Source organism: Ammospiza caudacuta, chromosome 10 (assembly GCF_027887145.1).
Source record: "Ammospiza caudacuta isolate bAmmCau1 chromosome 10, bAmmCau1.pri, whole genome shotgun sequence".
NCBI lineage: Eukaryota > Metazoa > Chordata > Aves > Passeriformes > Passerellidae > Ammospiza > Ammospiza caudacuta.
The window spans coordinates 17569038-17575408 of record NC_080602.1 but is presented as its reverse complement, the minus strand read 5'-3'; positions in this window follow the sequence as shown (position 1 = coordinate 17575408).

Here is a 6371-nt window from a genome sequence, read left to right as displayed (position 1 = left end):
GGCTCCAGCGCGAGCGGCAGCAGCGCGAGCGGCGGCCCGGGCGCCAGCGTCACGTGGGGCCGCGCCCCCCCCCCCCCGCCCCTCAGCGACTCGCCCCATCCCGCAGGGGTCCCACTGCCGCCTGCCCAGATTCCACCGCCCCATCCCGCAGGGGTCCCACTGCCGCCTGCCCAGATTCCACCGCCCCATCCCGCAGGGGTCCCACTGCCGCCTGCCCAGATTCCACCGCCCCATCCCGCAGGGGTCCCACTGCCGCCTGCCCAGATTCCACCGCCCCATCCCGCAGGGGTCCCACTGCCGCCTGCCCAGATTCCACCGCCCCATCCCGCAGGGGTCCCACTGCCGCCTGCCCAGATTCCACCGCCCCTCAGGGACTCGCCCCAACCCGCAGGGTCCCGCCGCCCCTCTCAGCGCTCCGCCGCTCGCCGCCGGCAGCGAGGGGCCCGGATTTGCGGGCAGCGCCTCCGAGCCGCGTCCCACAGGGAACTGCGCTCCGGCCCTCGCCCCGTCCTGCCTCGTGTTTGGGGGAGAGCGAAGGTTCGGCCTTGGTGCAAGGTGCTGACCGCGATACCCAGGTGCTGTGTAATGTCTCGGGATGTAGAAGGTGAATTTAAGCTTACTCCTCAATACGTTTTTTCTGCTGTGACAATTTCTGTTTATTCCCACCGATTCCCAGGATGTCTGTGCCGGGCTGTGTGAGCACCGGGCTCTCCCCTCACTGGGCAGATGGCCATGCCAGTTACGTGAATGGTTTGCATGACCGAAGCTGAGACCCACAGTTCCTCCCTTCAGACCCAGTTCACTGAACTTCTTTGTCTGGTGACCTTCTCACAATGAAGTCATGTGTATAACCGAAGATTAAAGAGTAAAATGCAGTCTTTAAGCTTTGTAAAGTCATCACCCCTGCCCCTTCTGCAGTCACTGGTTTCTCAGGAAGGGAGTTGTTTCCCTTGTATCACTTGCAGACATGTCTCCAGAAACATTTGCAACCCCATGATGCCAAATGGAGTTTTGGGGTGTCTGTTTTATTATTTGTTTATTACATTTGTGAGCAAGAAGTGCACACAGAAACAGATCGGTTTGCTTCATTGCATCTAATCCCTCTAAACTCCTCAGGTTCCTTCCATCCACGGTGTTTTGCTAATATGTGATCAACCCCACTCTACAATACAGGAAATAAGGTGACAAAGTGGGTATTTTCCTTTTTATATTTATAACATACATACAGCCACTATTATAGTATGAACAATGAAAAAAATGGCATGGAACAACAAACTCTGCAGCAATTGCTGTTGCCCATTTCTGATCCCTCTGTGGTCCAGACTGCTTTTTACTAGAGCAAGAATGATTTTAATAGATTTTTAGGGGTGTCAACAAACTTTCACAAATGATTCTGTGTGCTCTCTGAAAATCAGACTGCTGCAGAGAAGATGCTGCTTCTCCTGCTTTACAGAAAAAAATAGATCATTTTGGTCTGGAAAGATTTAGGGATTTTCTTCTGAATCCTACTGTCCACCAGAGACAACAGTACAAAATTCCCTGTCTAAATTACTGGTGGCTCTTTCCTTACACAAGCCAACAGAAAGGGTTTTGCTATCAAGTGGTCCTTGCCACTGCTTCTCTTCCTTGAAACATATATTGGCTTACTCTTAAAACTCCAGCACAGTTTTTTATTATCAACTGCTTCATTTCAAAGTAGTTGTTTTTTGCTGGTGAGCTTTTTCTTTAATTGCTTTAGAGTACTCACAAGCCTGCCTTTCTGATGGGAATGAGTTCCCTAGTACAGCAACGTGCTCACTGCATAGTTAGGAAATCTCAGTCATGTGATTTCAGGATTTGAAGGTTTTGCTCTGCTCTGCTTTTACTCTGTGTTCAAGCTCTAATTCCTTTCTATAGGCACTCCCTCTCCATGCATAGCTGAAGCAAAGCCAGAGCTTTGATTTTACTGAAGGCTTAATTCCACTTAGTTTGCTGAGAAGTTATTGAGTGAGGGTGCTGCACTCACACCCTCCTTGCCAAGAACACCCCTGGAGAGAGCAGCAAACAGAACACCCCCCCCTCAGTGTCCCAGCATGAGGAACCATGTGCTGCCTGTTCTGTGTGCTTGACCCAGCACAGAAACACAGCAGCCAGAGCAGGCTTTGGGCTCAGCATTGCTGGCTGCCAGCTCTGGGCTATTGCACTGTGACACAGCATTCTGTGAAGCTGAGGTCAGGCAAACATCAGTGCACATTTGATGTGTGCTTCTGCACTTTTTGGCTGTGTTAAGGTAAATTTCTACTCTCTGGTAGTAAAAATAATGAATAAATAAAATTTTCAAGGCTTATGAAGGAGAGAGATGGGTGACTGTTAGTGAGGTTGCTAACGCTGATGCTCCACCAGGGATGTGCTGGAGGCTGCTGTGGCTGCCTGAGCACAGGCCTCACAAAGGCAAGGGAGCATCAAACTACAGCAGCTGCAGCTCCTTTCCAGTGATCATAATCTGGTGTGAACTGGCTACGCTGCATCTGAGTGTCCCACACAGCTCAGGACAGGGAGTTGGTTTGCTGCCCAGCAAAGTAAAAGGAGGTTGGGCTGTCTAGAGGTATCACTCCAGCTGAGTCACAAATGTTATTCTTATGGTGCAATTTAGGGAACAGGTGGGAGAGAAAATGTTAATTGGAATCAGCTGTTGTATCTCCACAGAACAAGCACTCATTTTCTTGTGAGGAGAGTGGGACTTCAGTACAAGACCAAGGACTTTTTCTATAAGCAGGGAGTTTGCTTAGGATTGTTTGAAAGTTTTTTTCTTCCACTTTTTTCACAATTTGAGCAGACAGACTATGGATAGCGAGGGGAAAAAAGCAGGTGAGTTTATCAGAACTTAAGGGCAGCATTAGTCCTTGTTGGTAGGATCAGTCCTTAGACAAAAGAGATATGGGGATGGCATGATGAATTCATGACTAGCTTAAAATAACAACAAAAATTATTATTGTGTGGTGTGGGGCCCAGTCTTTTTGGGGGAAGGAAAGGGTGGTATAGATCCTTGTAAGGAATCTGTGGTTAACTTAGGTATAGGTGATCACACCTGTGTAGGAATCCTGAGTTTCTCTGCCTTCCTTATTTATAAACACACTTCCAATCTTTCTTTTAACTCAAGCTGCAACCTACTGTTTTAATTACAGTGATTAAAACAGATCAGTGTCTGCATCATCCTTGCCTTGTGGTTTTGGTTTTGGGGATTTGTTTGAGGTTTTTGGTAGAGGTATGTATAAAAATATTCTGGTCTGTGTTTAGATGAGGGTGCTTAGACAGCCCCAGAGCTGATATGAGTGTGGTTTGGTGGTAGCTGTCCCTCGGTGTTCTGGCTCCTACCCCAGGATGTAGGGCCTGTGCAGAGCTGTGCTTTTCTTGTGTGACAGCCTGTGCATGCACACACCACTTATGCTCCCAGGCACAAGGCCTAATGTGCTGGGAAACAAAAGAAGTGAAGATGTTTTCATCCTCCAAACACATCCCAAACCTCAATATTGTTGTGAGAACCTGGTGGTTTCCATGTTAGGCAGAAAAGAAGTTGAGGATGAGCAGGGCACTGACTGCCTGGCCCACTGCTGCAGTGGGAGGCTGCAAGAGAGCTGTTCAGGAGGTCAGTTTCCATTCTCTTCTGTTTGTGTAGCTCCTGTGGCATCCTCTGGAGTGTTAAATGGTGGCCTTTAAAAGAGCTGATAGAACAAATTCTCTTAGCCTGAGGTGCTCAGATACCACCCTAAGGTGATGAGATAAATACCGTTGCAAAGTTAAAATGAGTCTCTCCAGTGTAACTTCATTATTCTTCATTTAAAAGATAAATATACCGTCATTGTCAGATCAGATATTCCCCTTTGTCAGCGTTTCATGGCTCACTTCCTGGGTCTAGATAGATTGATGATAGCTGTTTAATATTCTTTCCTTCATAACCACCAATTTGAGAGTTGCCAACTCTCATGATGGCTGCTGTTTTTCTTAAAGCATCAGCTTGATCTACATTAGCCACACAAGAATCAGAGCTTGCTTTCTCTTTCTTTTCAAATACATAGTTGTATAGAAAGCTTGAAAAGGGGAATCTGAACATCTAATGCTGGAGGCAAATAAGCACATGACAATACTATTTTCAAGCCAATCTCATGACTTAAGAAAGGGGTGATAGGTTCATTCATGGTTTTAGAACAATGTCAAAAGGAAGGATTTGATTTTGGACCCTTAGCTCCAAGATCCAAATGCTCTTGCTGGGGAAATCTCTGAAGACCACTGGAAGATACAACTCAGCTGCAATCCCTGGTGACAGCCAGGAAAGCTGCTGAGCTAAGGAATGTTTTGTGGTAGCTGGTGCAGGCTGATGCGAGTCAAAATTATTCTAGGTCTCCTTGCCTTTGTGTTCTGACCTTACACATGTGACAGTTTTTGTTGACTCTAAGCTGTGAAGTTGAGAACACTGTATGTTTTTAGGTGCTCCATAATTAGACTACTGCGTTAATTATAGGTGAGCTAAATGCAGGGAGCTTCCAGCTTTTCAGCAGTGCTGTCTGCCTGCTTTCAGAAGAATGTGAGCAAAGTGGATATTTTTGGCACATGGCCCATGGAAGCATTCAGATGACATAATCAAGGGGAGGTGGGTGAGGGTGGGGAGCTGTTGAGACTGCTCTTCTGTGGGGTTTCAGTAGTGGAATATTTTTTGTGTATGCTGTGGAGTACAGGCATCACCTGTGACAGAGTGGCTCACAGCCAGATAAAGGTGTATCTTATGGGTACCCACAATGTCAAAAAAGCTAAAAACCCCTTAGCAGAATGTTTTTGCTTGGTGGTTCTCAAGTGAATTCAAGTTCAAGAGAATGCCTGCTTAAAGAAGGGTGCACTACTTTTAGTTGAAGAAAATTGAATCTGTTCATTTTGCTGCCTGGGGATTTCTATTTTCCCAGCAATTCAAGTGTACAAAATTGCACCTTCCACCTTGAGGCCCAAAGACCTCCATCACTTCATCTGCTGCCTATGTGGTAAAGTTCTACAGCAGTTCTCATGGTCTTAGCTTGCTCACCAGGTGGTTTGTTCAGCCATTTAGGACATGGAAGGAATCTCTCAAACTGAAAATGAAACATGTCTCAGATTAAATGTTGTTGAGATTTAAGATAGAACTTCTCCATTATTATTTGTGTGCTCCTCCATGTTAACTGCTTTCCTTTGGTTATGAGTTCTCATTAAGACAATTGAAATCATGTGAATGTCAGTGTTTGTGGTATCATGAAACTGAATGGTTTCATCATGAAACTGATGATGGTTAACTAGCTTGATCACAACAGAAAATCTTGTCACAAAGGCTACGCTTATATATAAATACCTACATATACCAAGAGAGTAGGCCTATTGCTAGCCAGTAATAATGCTGTAGAGAAGCTTCTTTATATAGCTCTTGTTTTGTGTCTCAGTAGTGCCTTTAGAACATCTTAAGGCTGTGAAGCTCAGAAGATTGCACACAGTCTAAAAAGATTTCAAATAGAGCCAGCCTGCTTCAAGCACCTAAGTCAGGTGTTTGAATGCAGGATGGCCAAAGAGCAGAGCAAAATGATGAGGCTTGTGAGGCCATCCCATGGATAACAGTAATATTGCACCATGATCACTTCAGGTTGCTCTGTTCCACCCCCCAGGGGTTTATGAATAGCCCAAATACACATTCACTTCTAGTTCTACACTGTTATGCCAGGGGGTCAGGTAAATACACCACAGCACATACATGGGAGTAGATACTGGCAACGAGTGAGTCATGGACTTCTTTGCTAACTCCTTGGGGGGCCATTTTCTTGATTAGTGTTTTGCTTTCCTTCTCTCCCTCGACTATTCAAAGTCTTGTTTCTGTGGACTAAAGAGAAACAGAGCAGAAAACTCCTTCCTTGCCTGCAGTCTCTAAGCTCCTGTTTTCTGCCAGGTCTGTGCACCAAGGAGTTCTGGTTTCTCAGTGACTTTTGCTTCCACTTGCTTTCCTCTTCCTGTTGACACAAGCACTTCAGTTGTTGTGCTTGTACATACACCGGAGTAGAAGTTTGTTTTTTTCTCTTTGAAGCCCATGTTTGCTCTGAATTTTTTTCCTTCAGTTCTTGCTCTTGGCTTGGCTTCATCTGCTACCTGCTGTCCTTTCAGTGTAAATTTCTTGAAGCATTTTGGAGAGCAAGATGTGTGTTGAAGGCTGTGTCTCACAGCCTCTTTGGTCTCAGTGCATCTGCTGAGTTTGTTGATTTTCATTGCATTTCTAATGAAACAATCCAGCTGCTCTGGCAACTTTCAGCTGACCTTGAATTTGCAAGTACTTTGGAATTATACTCTACATATATAAAATGGAAATTATTATTCTTATGATTAAAAAT